Raw genomic sequence first — 20,050 nt, 5'->3', positions numbered from 1 at the left:
TTCATATTCGCACGGCACAAGGTTCAAGCTTATGTGTGAAATTATTTTAAAGTAAATTGTTTTATAAAAACATACGACCTACATACATTGAGGAGATGTAATAACTACAGAAAACTCTTGGATTTTTTTTTATATACTAGAGCAGAATATAATTATATTGTTGACCACATACTACAATAAACTGTAAAAAGATCCTTCTATTTTTTGTAAGTAGGGATAATTGTTTCTTCTTTTTATTTAAAAAATGTTGGTTTTGTTTTAAATTTTAAATAAAAAATTAATATGAAGGTTAAGGTGGGCTTAAATATTATTTGCTGAATAATACTTGGCAAATCTAAAGCTCTTTTTACCGATCTTTTGAAGGAAATTACGGTATTACGTTCATCATTTGGTGGGATTCGTAGGTAAAAATGAATTTTCTTTACGTTCTGAAGAATGAGGGTTAAGAAAATACCATTCACTTAAATCGAGGTTTCCTTATATATTCGAAGGCTTAAGTATAAAGTTTTAGCTCAAAAATTTGCAAAACTATTAAATCTGCTACATTGAAATTTAGATATGCTGTAGTAGTGTATCTGAAGTTGTACATGTGAAAATTTTACTAAGATTGATTGAGTCGTTTTTAATTTAAGTTCAATTTAAGATCGAAAAAATTGAACAGGAGAAGTTAGAAGCGTGGTTGGTTATGATGCTGCAAGTTGAAATGTTGACTCTTCTTTATCTGCGGTGTTTATTCTTAGAAATATTAAACCAAGTTAAAAAAAATGTATATATTAAAACCAGATTAAATTAACGAAGAACCAGGTTAAATTTTTGCACAGAAGTGCTCAAAAATCTTTTTTATTTGTCTACAAATTGATGTTTTTTAAAGATAAAAAATATAATAAAATTGTTTACCCTTTTCTATTTTTTATTTATTTTAATTTTAATTAATGTTACTTAAAGAGTACCTTAAAAATAAGTTTAAAAAAATTTTTTTATACCCGTGTTTGGAAGGAACATTTTGTGATTGATAAAATCAAAATAGCTCCTGTAACAGAAATATGCTTTAGTTATTTTTTTAGCAATTGTAAAAAATACTAAGAATTTATTTTATCATCATGTTTTTTATACATTGATTTTTTTATTCAAATGGCAAATAAATTATTAAAGTTATAAATGAAAAATTATTTTTTCATAGGTTAGTTATATTATTTTAAGCTTTCTATGGAATAAAACCAAATTTAATTTTATTAAAATTGTTTCTTTGGTTCTGGAGGACCTGGAGAGATACAAGCACGAAGTTTTTAGATTTATATTATTTATGTACTTTCACAGCGGTAGCTTAAAAGAAATATTAAAAATTTATAAAAGTAAAGTTATAAATCAAAGTTTTGTAAATTTAATCGTATTTTTAAGTAAGCGGCTGATTTTCTATTCAAACATTTTTGTTCTTTGGGGAATACAAAAAAATATAAGTTATTAATAATTAATTATTTTACTCTCTATGTTGATTAAGATTAATGGGTTCACAAATTTTAATTTCGTTCATTTTAAACAATTTAATTTTCTTAACATTTAGATCCAGGTTAAAATTTCAATAATTTTTAACATTTTATTTTGAATATTAAACTCTTATTTTATAAATATTTGTTAATTTCAGACATTTATAAAAGAAACGCTCGCCAATACTTGGAAATAAGATTTATAAACAATAAAAAATGTAATACTCTGACTATGGTAAACATTTCGATCTTAATTTAGACCACAAGTCTTCCAAGCCATACAAATTAAACAGATGGAAGTAATTAAATCGCGGCAGTAAAAAATTTTAATAACACTGATTAACGTACTTATGAACAAATAATCATTAAATCCAGTCGGACGTTCAGCGTAAAACTGAGAATACATTAAATAAGTCAATCCACATCAATAATGAGACTCTCTCGATTCATACTTAACACCGTAACACTTAAAGAACTTCAATAATATTCGAAGGAAATAGCACTACTGAATACCACTAACTAAAAGTTTAATACCACGTAAATAATATTAGAATCATAAAAATTCAGAAGCTACAAATTTCCTTCTGATAAAAATAATAATAATAATAATAATAATAATAATAATAATAATAATAACAGGGTAATAATAATAATAACAGTAACAGCATGTGGAGGGGGCCAACAATATAATCTAGGTGATAATCAGCAATAGTGACAAATGGGAATGTGTCTCGATTACGATCGCAACAATGATAAGAGAGAAGGCCAGTGAGGAGAGGCGATGACAGTCTGAGGGGATGCGGATCGATGGAGATATGGAGTTCGATGACGTATGATCAAGGGGAGCCAACTTCTGGAGATTGGCGGGGGGGGCTCCTCGGAGTCGCTGTTCGTCGATTGCTTCCTGGGGACGCCTTCCGACCATCTAGATTCAGATAATAGAGTGCCCGGGTGATCATGCAGGGACTGTATACATACCATATGGTTTGGATCCGGCCCCTGCATGATAGAGGGGGAGGTATTTAGCGGATGAGAGCCCCGCACTGCCGTCAGAGCGGGCCTGGCGGCGGCTGGCAAAGCTTTTTCCTTCCTCTACGGAAAAAAAAAATAATAATAATAAAACAACAATATTAGCCGCATTATATCTTGGCCGATGAATTTGATGATTAATAACTCTCTTCATAATTACGTCAAAATAATAACGATAATTTTACCTAACTTTCTAATCAATTTTCAGTTAAACTGTGGAATTTCGTTTCATTGTTTTTTCAGATAATGAAAAAAACTAAAAAGAAATCTTTTGTTGTACATTTTATAACATTATTTTATGCCCGTAGGGTGCTCGGAAAATAATCCAATCTTAACTGCTTAATAACTAACCTATTTTAATTTTGCTTGATTAATTCCAATGTTTTTTGACCAGCTGTATTCCATTTATCGGCCATTTTTTAAGTAATATTTATTTTAGTTAGTTTTTAAATATTTATTAAAAAAAACTAATTTTTTAATTTTAAAAATACCAAGTAAGAGAATTAATACAATAATGAAAGACAGATGCAGGATATTTCTAAATTAATTATACAAAAGTACCCTTTAATAACGAAAAAAGGAAATTACTTAAAGAAATGTTTGATACAGCACTGAATACAATATATCTTCAAGTTTTATTTACAAATGTTCAATATGAGTACGTCTTGATCTGGTGGTAGCTGTTTCTGTTATCCGGTGCGGCTGCAGGTCGACATTTCCTGGAAGCGGACAAAACAGCCCGTCTATAACATAACTCCATACAGAGAAGTACATTGGAGTTGAATCAGGCGATCGTGATAGCCAGAAAATTGCTGTACGAAGTCTAATCCAATTCGGCACTTTGCTATTAAGATACGCAACAACTGCCCGATGATAATGTGGTTGCGCGTCGTCTTGCTGAAAAATGAACTCTGTGCCCATATCATTTTGTAATTGTGGCAGTAGAAAATGTTCAAACATGTCCAGAAACGATATGCCAATTACAATTGACTCGGCAAAAAAGAGGATCGTAAATTTTATAATAGCTTACAGCACAAAATCATTTACCTTAGGCGAGTCCTGTACATGCTCGATTGTGTGACGTGGATTCCGCTCGCCCCATATTCGAACATTATGTCAATTCACTTTACCGCCGGTATGGAAGGTTGTTTCGTTAATGAACACAGTTTTATTAAGATAACTATCTTCAGTCTCAATTTTTTTTAACGTGTTTATATTAAACTAGTTCGTTTTTTTCTTCACTCAAAGCCTGTATTAGTTGTAATTTGCAGCCGATTACGAAATAGCCTCCATACTGTAACCCTAGGGTTATTTAATTCTAAGCTGGCTCGTTCCCTTGATTTACATGTACTACGAACGAGTGTGGCCTCACTTGTTTGACTGAACGTCTACCCTAACCTGGCGTTACATGTGATACACAATCTGTTTCAATGAAACGATTGTACCATCCAGTTACAGACTGTCTTTGAGGTGACTGCTTGCGATGTTTAATTGTCTCCGAACGGTAGTAGCCGTGGATTTATGAAACCATAAACAACACTTACGAATCTCTGCGCCGGTATACGACTCCATAATGATGACGGAATTACTAATTCGTGAGTTTCAACTAGTGAGAACATCGGAAACTAACAGGCAGGAGTGAAACTCGATGATATACTGTATTCAGTGATATATCAATCAATTCTGTAAGTAATTTACTTTTTCATTATTAAAGGTTTCTTTTGTATAACTAATTTAGAAATAAAAATTTCTGAAGTAGTTATAATGCTAGAGATATGTATTATTAATACTACACAAATTTTATAAAACTTTATTATTTTATAAAGCTTAATTTTAATATCTTCAAATTTTATGAAGTATGTGGCTTCTTTCGCGCAAGTTGATGATTTTCTGGACCGGCAACTGGCTTCTTGTTATCTACACAGTACAATATATTCTCTCCAGTATTAGCAGTGTCTATAGTACTTCAGAAACTCCCACGTATGAATTAATGTCAATTATTATTAGGTAATATGTTTTTAAACTTTTCTATTGTCCATTTCACACCGGTGTAAACTGAAATTACAGAAAAAAGGTGATTTTTCTACATAACTAACGTTTAGATTTTTCAGGACAAATTTCAATAATAAAATAGAATCTCATAATATAACCAAAAAAAAAATCGGTGATTAAAATAATATCTGGCTCAATTTTTTTACCATTACTAGGAAACAAAGTTGTTAAACTTTGAACTTATCTGTAAGTAAAACAATATTATATTTTTAAAAAACTCGTTCCAGACAATTAGATTTTTTGACAAGAGTATTTTTTAATTAAATATACTGTATTATAAATAAGTCAATGTATTTTGGTCGAACATGAAAGAATAATTTAGACGTAACATTTTTACTCCGAATTTTATCACCTTATTAAATACGAAAAATAACTTAACCTGTATCATAACATAAATTATAATAAAAAGGTGTCGGGTTAAGCATATTATTTTGGTATTACTCGAACAAACTTTATGAGATATTTCGTGTTATTTATATAAGAATGTTATTTAAAGTTATATTATAAACTTATATTATAAACTTAATATTTATGCTAATTCATTAAAATTAAGTTTTTAAGAAATTTGGATTAAGATATTTTATTTTTATTTTTATCTATAAATAAAGATTAATAATACTTGAAATCTGATAGACTACTCTCTTCTCAAAATTTTACCTTTTTGACAAAATAATTTAAAAATTATTTCATAAAAATTTTTTTCCCGTTTTTTAATAAATTACTAATTTTATATTGATGATAGGTTTAGTTAATTTAACTTAAATATTTATTAGATTAGGATTAAAATTATTTGTCAACTACACCAGAAGTTACATTTTTTTTTTTTTTTTTTAATGAAGATATGAATAAAATTCCTGTTGACAAAAAAAATTTTCTAAATACATTCTGGGATGATATGGAGTTTTTGATATAAAAATTAAACCTAACAGAAAGGCTAAGAATATATTCTTTTTTGATGAATGTAAATGAACATAAAAATGTGGAAAGAACTTACTGATGATGAATATGCTTTTAATTTTCAACCTGACGGACGTAAAAATCTAGAAAGATCATTAATTCTATATTTTTAGACAATTACTTTAATATTCGTGCATATATTATTTTTTAAATTATCGGTCATTTTTTAAATCTATCGGTTGATGCTGCTCTCCGTTCCTTTTTGTTCTAAGTTAATTTTATTATATCTTAAACATTATATTTTAATATGATCTGTTTTATATACTCTAATCTTTGTTTCCCTTTTCATTTTTTATTCTCAATAATTGTATATTACCAAAATAATAAACTCTTCTTAAATTATTTAGCCAACAAGCCTAGTTGGCAGAGATGAAATTCCAATTTCTCTCCTCTCCTATTCATCTTAAGATCTCTTTATTTCATAATTAATCAAGTTACCTAATTTTTAACATCCTCCTGTAATACAAAACTTCAGATATTTTAATTATTTCCTTTCATCTTTTTCTCTTCTCAATGTTTTGCTACCAAAAACGCAAATTCATTTTTAAGAATATCTTTTTCATTCTTAAATCCATTTTTGATTAAAGAAGACTTTTTTCTGAATAAAAATTCTACTTGTTTGTGACCGTTTGTTTTTCAATTCTGCCTTTCAAAACTTTCTCTGCTATTTATGTTAGTAGAATTTTTATAACATAAGTAGAAATAAGATTATTATTAAAAAAGAAAGAAAAAAAACAGAAGTCAGAATTATTCTTCAGACATAATATTTGAACTGGTTGAAGAGGTAAAAAAGAAATAAAGAAAATCAGAAAATAATATTAATCTAAAAAAATCTATTAGTTTTGTTCTGATTAAAAAAATAAAAATATCATTATGTTAACTACAGTATTTTATCATTAAGGTATTCCGCAATATTATTTGTCGAGGTTGATCTCGATTTAAGATAATTTAGAAGTAGGTTATCTTACCTTAAAATCTAGACCACGCATATTCCAGTAAAGGGAACATTAATCGTAATATACATTTAACAAAAGATTATTTTAATAATTGTAAATGGTGTGTTATAATTTATATAAACATTGATAATAAATCATTTTATTAGTTTTTATTCGAAAATCTAAATTATAATTTTGATTATAAAATTAAAATTTAGAAGTTAATTTTATTCATATGCTTTTTTATTTAACTAAACTCCAACATGAGTATTGGAGTTTGGTTTCACACATAATAATACCGTAGTAGTACATCCCACCGCTAGATGTCGTTGTTTTTCAAGGTAACCAGCCAACCCTCCCTACCGTATTCCTTTTTAAATGCCCTGCGATAATATAATTCCCACGCATATGCTTACGCGGAACATAACCTGCAGCTGAATGTAGACCACTTTGATTTCCATCTTTGAGTTCTTGAATAATTCCTTTATGTGGGTGTTCAATACATATACAACAAACAGCCTTAGTAATAACTCAATGGATATACAATAAAATAAAAAAACAATCTCTTGAATCATTCTACTATTTTTATAATTATACTATTATTACAACTATTATACAAGAAATTTAAAACCTATATTTTGTTAGTTTTTATACGTTTATTTTTTAATCATTAACGTCCATGTTTGTATAAGATGTGTTCAAGTAAAGAAAGTTCTCCGAATCTACGTAAATAAAAATGTAAATGTTCAAAATCTTAAATCTCCGAAACTTCTTCACCGATTGCGTTGAAATTTTGTTACAACGTTGCATTCGAATACGCACTTGTTTTTATATACCTACGATAATATAAAGACCTGTCATAGATGTCACACCTATGACAGGTAAAAACATGTTTTTTTTAAAAACAGCGCTATCTGTTGGACGCAAAAGCAACACACGCTATACTAAATATTTTACGGTTCCATTTCAGAGTTTCCGATATGTGTATCCGCTATAGACCAAAAAAATAATGGACGTATTTATGCGTGGGGGAAAAAAAGAAAGGGAAAAAGGGAAAAATCGAAAAATTTAAAGGGAAGAAGGGGAAAATAGAAAAAAGAAAAAAGGGTAAAAACTGGAAAAATTGGGGAAAAGGAAATGGAAACGGGAAAGGAGAAAAAAGAAAGGAGGAAGGGGGAAAATGACGGTGAAAGAGAAACAAGGGAAAGGGGAAAGGGAACAATTTATATTTTTTTAACTACATTTTGCTTCAAAAAAGGAATTAATGGGAGATTTTGTATTTATATTTCCTACATAGATAGGCTTTTAAACCACTACAAAAATGTTTGCCTTCCACTCCAATAATCTGTGATAATAAAAAAATTGTTTTTAATTAAAAAAAAAAAAAATTAATTTAAATCCACCTCGCAGAGTTACACATTGCATTTAAAACTTAAAAATGTAATTTTTTGACATCCTTTATTGTTAACTATTTTTTAAAAAAGCCAATCCAAAAGTATGCTAATTCTATAATTTTTTAAATTATTCCCGTTAGATGATAATTTTTAAGTCAGATGAAGTGTTAAATTTGTAAATGAAAAATATGATTAAATATTTCGCAACAGTACGGTTGATTCAACATCGACTACAAAATTCATCAACGAAGAAAAATTGCGGGGAAATATTTTATGAGGCGAAAATAAATAGTAACAATTGTGTTACATTTTGTTAACAGTTTTTTTTCTATTTGCCCCCAATTAATGTAGCATTTGTTTTAAAGAATCTCTCTCTTTTAATTGAGACTGCATTTCCACAGTAATAATAATGATGTAAACTAATGAAGTAGATTTATTCGTATTTTACTTGCTTTAATTGTTCATTTTGTAATTCTTTACTTTTATGTTATTCATATTTACTGCTTAAATTTAAAAAAGAAGAGATTAATCGGAATTTCAAATAATTTATTGAATTCAATCGTCAACTCAGCAAGTAGAATCCGTAAATAACAAATTAATTTACAAATTAATTTAATTTATTAATTAATTTACAATTAACGTGGATTTTTCTTGATAAATTTTAACTGTATGAACTTTTTATGATTTATGTGCATGGCATTTTTCATACGCTACAAAATTCCATTCCCACGCATAAGCTTCAAGCTTATGTGGGGATATCAGTTAAAAAAAAAAATGCTTAGTTTTATTAACGGAACCGTTTAAAACCATGATGAGAGCAATTTTTTTAATATAAAAACATTAAATAATATTAAGGTAATATGTAAATGTAAAAAAATAATTTCAAATTACAAGATAACTTGTAACTATTTTTTTGAATTATTTATTTTGGGATTTCCTTAAGAACCCCCTTATCACGTGCTTTTTCTTAAGAGACTTACTTATACGGCTCTCCAAGTGGAGCCGATTTTAATTATACTAGTTGTTTAACCAAAAAAAATTTACAAAATAATTCAAAATTCAGAAGGCGTTAATGAAAGTTATTCAAGCTAGTATTTATGTACTCGTTAAAAGCAAAATGTAAAAATATCTCATTTTTTTTAGTTTTTACGTAATATTATTTAAAACTTATCGGTACAGCAGTATTGTTTCTATTAAAGAATTTTAATTTTAAATAAATTGGTGGAAAGATGTTTTTAAACGGTTTGGTAATTTATTAAAAGTGACAACAAAGACATATTACGGCCCCGAGTATTGTGTTGAGTTATAAAGAAATATTTTTGTTTCTGGTTTGATAGAGGTTGATTGTTTTATTTTTAAGAATAATTAATTATTATTCTTTTTAGCAAAGATGGAATATTCGTAAATACGAGTATAATCACATAGATTAATGTTGACCAAGATGATTAGTTTTAGGCAGTGTTTTAACTTATTACGTTTTTAATAGGCTTCGCTCTTCTTTTGTTAAGGATTAAACTCTATACTTGCTCTATTTTATATAGCCTTATTTTTCTATTTCAATCATTTTAAATCTATTACATTCGTGAGCATACCATTTAAAACGCCTACCATGATTTTATATCTTGAAAACATTATTTTTTCCATCGTAACTTCTTTCTATCAGCTCTATTATAGTACGGCAATATACCTGTTTCGAAATTTAATTAATTCAACTAATACAAGTTTTATTAGACTTTTTTTTTCAATAGCTCTTTCTGCTTCCCAATTTCTTTAATATTTTTTATCTGTTATCAAAATTAATATTTATTTATATAACAATAATAAACAAATTACTAATATTTATGAAAACAAAATAAAAAACAATATTCTTGTACAATTTTATTGATCCATATATTTCGGCATGATAAAAAAATAAATTATAATAATTTTAATTAACACTATCGATGATATTACAATTTTATGAAGTAATCGCATTTTTTCGCGTAGTACCTGAAAATATTTCCATCATTATAATCATTACATAATTTGAACCAAAATTATATTATGATTTTCATAATAATTTGGTCTGATCCTTTCCAACAACTTTTCGTAACGAATACTAATTAAAATAAATGAAGACCTAATCTTTATACTACGGTTACAGTTACATAACATCGATACAATACGAATTTATAAATCGATACGAACGAATACAAATTAATTAATTAATTTTTTTTACATATAATCACTTTACTCCAATATATTAATCGTTTTTTTTCTGTCAATATATAATATCTTTATTACACTCATCATCGAATAGTAATTTCTATCTTAGATTAATTAATTAAAGTTAATTTTATATTTACAGTTACGTAATTTTTAATCTCAGTTAAGAGAATGGTGTAGAAAAGTACCGTAGAATGACTACGTATTAAACTAAACGTAGATCGGAATTAACCTAAAGTTATATTATCGTAATTAAATATGATAAGTTACTTGTCCATAATTTCTATAAACTTTTTTATTTTTTATTTTAATAATTATTATTTTAATTTTAGTATTTCGTTCTCTTTACATTTAAAATATCAATTATCTATTTGTAAAATTGTTATAAAAGTTAACTTTTTATTTATACATACATACGTACATATTTTTATATATATATATGGCTGTGTTTTTCGGGAAATTCATATTCCTAAGCATTATCTGAACAAAAACCTCGTATCTGGAATAAAATTTAGTCGGGTAAGGCCATACTATCTAATCTCTCCTACTATATACTTATTTTTACTACATTTCTGGTTTTACGTTCAAAAGATCAAATTTTGACTTTTTTGATATTTTTTAAATAAGCTTTAAAGTAAAAAATTAGATTAATATATATTATATGTATATTATTAGTATTATATATATATATATATATATATATATATATATATAAAACCAAGAAGGATGAAATTAATAGATGAGGTGATGAAGCTTGGAAACTACAAGGGAATGAAGGAAAATACGAAGAGTGATGGCGTAAGGAACCTGCCGACCGACAAACGTCAGATGATTATGATACAAACATGACAATTTGTCAATTTTTTTTCGTTTATTTGCTAGAATAACAAGATTAGTACAGAATTTCCGTCGCTTCGAGATTTCGAGTGTTTTAAAACCGTCAAATTAATGAAGTATTACTAAAATACAACACCATTGAAACAATAACAAAAGGGTAAAATTATAACATTGTGGAGAAGGTTCAACTTGTAGGATACATATTGTTGATAGGTAAATCTGGAAATTAGTTGTGCAGTTCATGAATGGTTTTATTTAGGAGAAAATATCAAAGACTAAACATTTCCTAGAATTATATGTTTTATCCAAACTTGTTATAAAAGTTAGGGATTTTCATTTTAAAAAAAATTAAGTTGGCCGCCAATTTAAAAAAAATTGCCTAAATTTCAAAAATAGAGTATTTTTAATGCTTCAGAAATTTAATGTTTTTTTATCTTCTTCACAGTTTTTTTTTAATTTTTAATTTTATTTATGAGGTTTCAGTGGTAGCAGACTTAAAATGAACACTGTATTAATTCAATTAAAAATAAAATAATTATGTAAGTGACTTTCCATTCGTTTCTCTTTTTCTTTAATATTAACAACTGTCTAGTAAACAGACAAGTGTCTAATTTTTGTACTAATAAATTATTAATTTAATGAAATCAACAAATTATATTTTCTTAAAAGTTACAAAAACAAATAAATTCCTGAACGGTTGTATTTAGGGGTTCTAAAATTATGTATCAAAAAAGTTTATAAAATTTGGAGGTTTTCTAATTAAATTTATGAAATACTATGTCCATCTATGAAGACCACATAAGAAAGTGTTAGCGATTTCAAAATTGCTATTAGAGTATTTTTGATGCATTCAAAAATCGAGGAAACGTTTCTTACTTAATTTCTTTATAATTTTTCTCGTTTATGAAATCCAAATGATGACGTATTTTAAATAAACACTTTATTTTTACCAGAAGGAAAATTGAACAAACCCCCTATCAAAATTCCAAAAGTAAAAAATGAAAGTTGCTTAAAATTCTATTTATTTATTTTGCATAAATTGTTTTGAGAAAATTAATTATAAATATTTGTAAAAGAGTTTCTTTCAATCTGTTTAATATTAAATAAAGTTTCGCCCAAAAATCATACAAATTCTTTTGCTTTAATTTTTTTATTTATTAAATTTTTAACTAATTTTCATCATAATAAATTTGGTGTCAAATTATAAGTCTGTGAAAATAGATACAGTAGGCTGATTACTACATTCGATATCTCCGATAAAAATATTAAATTAATTCTTATTCCAAGTTTTAAATAACGTATAAATTTTTTTTCTTATTATGCAATCTCGGACATTCATTTTTATCACGTATTTTGTCAAGGAAGATGAGGTGAATGAAATAATAAGAGATAAAAGTCAGATCCTTGCCGGGAGTAGAACTGAAGAGCTCTTTACCAAATGATCAGGAAGCCACAACACCATTTTACTGGAATTTTTCGGTACCGTCAAATTTGAATCACTTCAAAAGTACTGTCTGATTTAAACCCATTTTTTAATATTGCTGCTTCAAAAAGGAATTACCTTAATTTTTGAATGATTAAAAATTGTATATTGACATTATTGAAATCTTCAGTCAGTTTTGCAGTATGGTGGACAACTTTATTTTTTAAAATGGAAATCCCAAATTTTTATAACATTTCCGTTTATAACATAATTCGAGAATTTTTTTTATTCTTGAACATTTTCTCCTAAACGCAACCGTTCAGGAGCTGCATCTCTTCTCTTATTGTATTTATTGACATGTACCCAATAAGTTGAACCCAAGTTCCACAGTATTGTAATGTTAATTTTTTGTTATTGTTTCAATAGAATTCTATTTTCGTAATTTATATTTTGGCATTTTTAAAAGCGGTACTTTTTTAATTTTAAAAATTTTACGACATTCAAATCAATCACCAAAATTATCTACAAATCTTGTTAGTCTAATGAATAAAGGAAAAAAATACATTGCCAAAATAGTTATGTCTTGTTTCAGTTTTTGAGAATAAACAATTTATAATTGTTTTTTTTTTTTCATTACAATTTACGAAAAAAATATTACTTACACAATATGAAAAAAAGAAGATATTGACAAATAATATTTTATTATAATTTAGAAAAAATAATATTGGTTTAAATAAAAATTATTAAATTAAAAAATAATCATGAAATCCCAACGGGACACCTTTAAATTAACAACTTGTATTTATAAAATGAGTGATTTTAAAGGATTCTCACTTTAATTTAAAAACTAAAAATCAATAATTATAAAAATTACACATCTTGTGTTACATTTTTTCATGTAAAATTATTTAATATTTCCTTTATTTGTAATTATTTTTCTTGTAATTTAGTCCACTAATTCTAGGTGATAAAATAAATAAATTTCAATCTCAATGACTAGAATATACCAAATCGAAAGTTTAGATGAAAATGAATTTTATTACTTGATACTGAATAAACATTCATTAAAATGTACATAATTCCGTTGAAATATAAACAAAAGATGCCGCGCTCAGACCTACATTTTTTTTTTACTTTCTGGACCTGGGTGCAGCCTACCTTTTTTCATGTTTTTATTTACTGTTACAATTTGTTCACGTCGTCAGTTATGGTGTGAATAGTTGTTGAAAACTAGTGAAATATTTATGGCTTACAAAGGTACTGTAAATAATATACAATAGCCTTTATGGAAGTAATAAATAAATTCAAGGAAGTACAAGGTAAAGGTTTCAGAATAAAGGAATTATACTTTCTTTCGTTTATGTTGAATATCTTTCTTAAAATGTTTTGCTTTTGAGTTTGACTGTATCGGTTAGTAACATCGCTATTATTAAAATACTGCCATCCCTTGTAATTTGGTTTAACAGAATAGTGTTTCGTGAACTGATGTTCAAAGTAGTTTTACTAAAGTTTTATGCAGGTATTTGTTTTATCACAAATGAACATAGATATGGACATATGTGTGTTTATTCAGCGTATATATACTTATTACTAAAAAATCAAGGGATACATTAATTTATTAAAAAGGATTTTTTCGGATTATTTTCAAATATTAATGGTAAGTATAATTGCACTTAATGATAATAATGTATTCTAATTATTTTTTAATACTTGATTATTAATTTTGTTGGAAAAAAAGATGTGTTTATTATTAATTTGTGAACCGCATTTGAATTTCGTTATACGTACGTAATAAACGCGCGCGAACGAATGTTTACGTTTAACCACATAATTATGTGTGGAATAAAGCTGGCAAGCAATTTATATATGACGTTGAATGTAATTTATTATAAAAGAGGAAATAGTGGTTGTATGAATCAAACATTTTGTAGACATCAGAAGAAATAAAAATCCCATCATGAGTAAGTATTTTTAGATTATATACTCGAAAATGAATTACAGTAATATAATTCGCTACACATCATTTTTCATGTGAGCACAAATGGAGAATATATGATATATAATCATTAAGAATTGTGATGTTAATCCTTTACGATAAATTCTCTCAATTTTATATCTATACGTATATCCTTGAGAAGAACATTCCATGCATTAAAAAAAAAAAAATTATTTAAATCTTTCTTTGATAATAATTTTCTTTGATGTTATTCAAAGCTATTTTATCAATATAAAATTATTTTCTATTTATTCATTGGTCCGTTGTTAAATTGTTAACTTAAAAAGAAACATTCTGAAATATTTAATCGTTGTAGAATATAACCTTATAATTGTGTAATAAAATTTCTATTGTCCTGAATAAAGTGGGATATTAATGTACCGGAAACAGGAAAATTCTAGTTATGAGAAAAATAGCACGTAGTTTTTTATTTCAAATAATTTTAATTATTTACTTCAATTATAACGTAAATTTAATAATTTTTCTTCTCTTAAAGCTGACTGTCTCATATTGTAGTGAAATTTCCAACAGTGTAACCATCTAGAACTCTTTATAATTATCTCGTACGATAGCTAAGGTCAAATATACTTTCAAAAAATGAATTATTTTATTGTTGATATATTATATATTTATAATATATTATATTATATATATTAACAAGAAAATAATTCCTTTTTTGATATATATATAAACCCACACACAAGATAAACGCGACTTCATCTGGCATTTCATATTTGTACTTTATAAATTAATAATTTGGGTCATCACTCCCGTAATTTTATCAAGAACTTGAAAGCCATACTGTTATTATTCCGGTTATAATTAAGTTCATTTTCCTTTTTTTTTTATATCATGATTAATTTAGTACCCTGAACAAGATTACAGATTTTTTAAAATGAACGAACCTTCTCAATTTAACGATTTAAATCTATGATAATAAAATTACTCTCAGGTCTCGAATTTTTACAGTTTGAATTCCAACGTAGTGCAAGCTGTTCAGATTGGCGACTAATCAGATACAAACCACACCTCTATCATTATGAAGTTATCTAAATTTATAAAGTACGATATTACAACACTTTGTATAGAGTACTTAAGTAGATAATGCTAGAAGTCATAAAATTATAAAAAATAATAAAGCCCATTTCATTTACTGAATTACGTAATTTTTTTTTTCAAATAGAACTTATTAAAATTACCAATCAAGTAAATGATTTACTTGATTATATAACTAATAAAAAAGGAGGAAATTTTTTTATTTGCTGACGATTCTTTTCGATTTTATAAGAAAATCCGGATACTAGAAGTTTGGATATGAAAGGCTTTAATGTGTTCATTTATCATACATCTGCATTATAGTAAAAGTCTTGAGTTTGTCGTCAGAGCTGAGATCTCAGAGATGTGAGAGTTTTTGGGGTTGATTTTTTTTGTCGTAGTTAGGCATGAGTAACAATCAGGGTATTAACATTTTGTAACTGTAGCTGAGAATGTAGCTGTTTGATGTAGTGGTTTGAGTAGCTGCCTTAGATTTTTATTTGGAAGCGTTTTATGAGCAAACGCTTAAATGAATTCGGGCAAAGTTGGGCCGAGCGTGGAAGACTTCTATTTCTATAATTACGATTAAAACGCACGCAAATTTTTCTATAAAAAAATAAGAAATTATGAAATAAATTAAAAACTAGATGACGATAGAATAATTATTATAATCAGTTTCAGATGACGAAAAAAAGGTGCGTTTTAGTTCCAAAAATTAAATGATTTTCTTTTGGTTCCTTTAAAAATTCAAAAAAAGAGAAAAATAGTCTAAATAAAAAAAATTTGGACTAGCATTCTATTTTATGGGTCAGAAGACGGTTCTCAATTTTACACATTAAATATATACTTACCTGCCTGCCTTAAAATATTATTTGGAATATAATCCACTAACAACACTAATGTCAAAACGTCTGCGATTAACATATTGTTGAAAAAAATTTTGTTTCATATTTGTATTTTTTTTTTTTGAGCTGTGAATATACTGATAATATACAGATAATCAAGAAAATATTGACCAAAAGGGAACTGGATTATTTTTTTATTTTTATTGTAACATTATAAGAATAATTATTATTTGGATGAATTTCTGTTACTTCTAGATAATAAACTAAATGTTGAAATTATTATTTTTATTGATACATGAAATAACAAATTCTTATCCATTGTAAGATTATAAGGAAGTTATTTCTAATGATTATTTAAATAAATATGAAATCTTTACTACACTCGTTAAAAGTGACAAACCAATTTTATTAGTTAATTTTAATGTTATTAGTTACCGTAATTCTGTTTTTTTATTTTTTAAATTTAACAAAGGCTTAATAATTATTTACATATCTCCAAAACTTAATGTGGTCATATTTTCATCTTTTTTTTTGGCTTGATGAATTAATTCACCACAGAACCTTAAAAGCTTGTAACGTGAGAATATGGAAATGGAAATTTTTTAACGTATAAAAAATGTCATGACTGACTGTAATTCGAACCGCGAACTCCAGATGAGAGACCGAAACGCTACCACTCTGCCACGGAAATCGCAATCGAAATCTTGTATGGTGATAATCTTTTTTTTAATCTTCTATATTAAAAAAAAAACTCATTGAAAATATAATATTAGTTCCGTCAATGTAAATCTTCTAATGTTTTTATTTTAAATAGGTTGGTGAGACGATCGTTTTAATCAATTTATAATTGAAAATGGCAGCGAAACATACAAGTCCTTCTTCGCCTACCGAAATACTGTGCTACTTTACGCGAAAATAGAGTGTCTGATTTAAAAGTAGTATAGATACTGTTTTTTTAAGATTTTTTTTTCTGTTCAGTAAGATAATTGAACAATAAGTAAATAAGATCTATTTGAACTAACATTAAGTAGCCACAGATCCAGTGGTTTGTGACTTAATAATAATAACGAATAATAACTCCTAATAACAACTTAATAATAATAACTCCTAAAGTCACCTAATTTAAACAATAAATCATATCAAGAATATTGTTTCTTGCAATCTTGAAAAATCACTGATTGTCTTATCCAATAAATTGACTGCCTTATAATTTGGATGCCGATCCAAACGATTTTGATATCGTAGGCTGGCCAGAGAGATTTCCTGTCGAACAGTTTGAAATTTAAATTCATTATATATGAGGTTATTGCTTATGTAGCAGGGTATGTTTAGCATTTTTCGCAGTGTTTTTGTCTGGTAGCGTTCAACTATGTCAGTATTGGAATTGCTTGCTGTATCCTACAATTCAAGCCCGTAAGTCCAAACAGATTTCAAAAGAATAAATGAAATATATTTTATAATACCAAAGCGCAATTTTGTGGTTATCAAACATATTGATAAGGAAGAATTTTTAAATTATCAAATATCAGTCTACATGATTCATGTTTATGAGCCTCGAACCATCTTTTGATAGCCGATTTTTTTATCTTCTTATTTTTTATTCGTTCTTACTATTGGTTTAAAAGATTAATAAATAAATCTCTGAATGAAGTAGGTAAGCATAATTTAATGATTTAACAGAGCTGACGTACAATAATAATTACTGATGGATCATGAAATTGAATTTTGTGTTATGTGAAATTATCATACATGATCGGGGGGGTTTGAACCAAGAATGTCCAGATAAAAGGCAGAAATGCTACCATACCGCCATGGAGATCGGCAAGAGTAAAAACATTGAATTTTTATTACAACTCGTTACATAAGATAGTATGATTTTTTTTTCAAACAAAGAAACAAATATTACCAAAAAAAAAGTTAAGAATATACAGACCAAATCAGTCTTTTAAATATTTCTGGAGTATGATTTCTAGTCTGTTCCAAATTATTCTAAATTTACATATAAATTAAAGATTAGATAAAATAATAATTATTTTTCTTCAACCTGTAAATTTCCCTGAGATCGATTCCTTCATTTAATATATATTTCTTTTTTAATAAGCAGTAATATATGAACTTAGTGAGCAGAAGTTCTAATATAAACTTAGTTCTTTCTTCATTGCATAAAAATTATGATCTTTTTATTTTAACTAAATTCTGAGGCCTTTCCGTTAACCTTTTGTAGGTTTTTATCCAGCTAATCCAGCTTACTTTATCCTAACAGCTGAGTCACCGTGCTAATCTATCATCAATTCCTGCAGCCTTATTTAATAATTAATAATTCGTTTTTAAATCTTTCAAAGCTCTATCATCAAATTGGATCTTTTTTATAGAGTATCCAGTAATCATAATAAATTATTTTATGTTTATCCAACCCTTCATCAGATTAGATGAGATGATGAATTGTTAGTTAAAAAATTAAAAATATTCGAGTCGAGTTAAAAATCAGTATTCAGTACATGACACTATACACAAAACCAAGTTTGTGTAATGTCAAGTCAATTGAAAGTTATTTAGTACGCGTAAATGTTTATATATATAAACTGACAACACCATACAAGAGTGCATTGTGGTCAGATCCGCTTCTTCATAGAAACGACATGCACAAACCCGGCCGCATGCAGAACTCAAGCCGGTGTTCTATAACCGAACACGAGGTCGTTAACTCACTTCTTACTACCGTAGTACTTATATTTTACTTCATACGTATAACATCAAGCGACCTGCCCGTTTTATTTTCTATCCGACTTTATTATTTTCCCTTCTACACTCTTTATTTTTTATATTTATATTCACTTCTCATTCTATACTGTATATATGATTCTTCTCTTAAAATAATTCACACAACACTCTCAGCTCATATAACCTCAAGGCCACATCTTTACCGCAATTTGATGGAGTTGAAGACGGTGTAAATCTGAATAACGGCTTTGTAATGCTCCTTTACTGAAGAAAATAATCATATTTTAGAAATAACACTCAGTTTTTTTTTTCATATAATGATCTGTTACTTTGAAAAGTGAGTAGTTAGTATGTATTATGTATTGATGTGTGTGCACGTTTGTATGAGTCTTCAGTCGGAGTTCAAATGTTACTGTAGTTACTAAACTGAATGACTAATTTTTCTTAGAATTTGCATTTTTAACCCTTTATTATATACAGTTAAAAATTTGATAAACTATTTCCTGTATAAAAAGATAATAGTTAAATTTTATTCAAAAATGATAAGTTGTAGTTTATTATATATTAACAAAATTTAGTCCTCTTCATCAAGAGATATCTTTTAAGTTTACGCAAAGTTAAGGGAAGTATAGAAGTTGATTCAAGCTATCTATTTCGAATTTAATTTTTTTTTTAACATAAGAAAGAATAGGAGGGTTGAACCGATGTTAATGAAAATTTTAATATGTTATTAATTTATTTCTTCGCATCTTAAGAAATAAATATTTAAAAAAATAAATTAATTAATAACCCAGAATATTTGCAAAAATTTTGTAGAACATTTTCCTAATGTTAAACGGATGATCCCTGCCATTCTTAGCGAATTTGTATTCATTTTTTTCCGGAGGTGGTTTATACGTTCAGGTTACATTTTAAAAAAAACATTCGAACGAAAAAAATTATTTTTTTCTAATGGAGTGTTCCAGTTCTGATAATCTTTTTTTTTTTCAATTTGGCCGCTAAGGGCCGCATATTACAAAGCCTTATTCTGTTGTTTTCTTTTTTAAATTCCTTCATTTCACTGTATCGTTTATTTCTTTTTTCCCAACACTGGAACTAAATCTGTTTTTTTTTTTTTTTTTGCTTGTTAGCCTTCCA

At 27.0% G+C, this 20,050-nt stretch overlaps 1 protein-coding gene across 1 annotated transcript in view; it reads left to right on the top strand.

Annotated features, from left to right (window-relative positions):
• The window catches only part of LOC142321790 (uncharacterized), a 261,736-nt gene that overhangs the window by 17,512 nt on the left and 224,174 nt on the right, over positions 1–20,050 (top strand). The gene's annotated exons all lie outside the window — the stretch shown is intronic.

This window comes from Lycorma delicatula, chromosome 3 (genome assembly GCF_047948215.1).
Source record: "Lycorma delicatula isolate Av1 chromosome 3, ASM4794821v1, whole genome shotgun sequence".
In the NCBI taxonomy this organism is placed as follows: Eukaryota; Metazoa; Arthropoda; class Insecta; order Hemiptera; family Fulgoridae; genus Lycorma; species Lycorma delicatula.
This window is presented reverse-complemented; position numbering and strand designations above follow the sequence as displayed.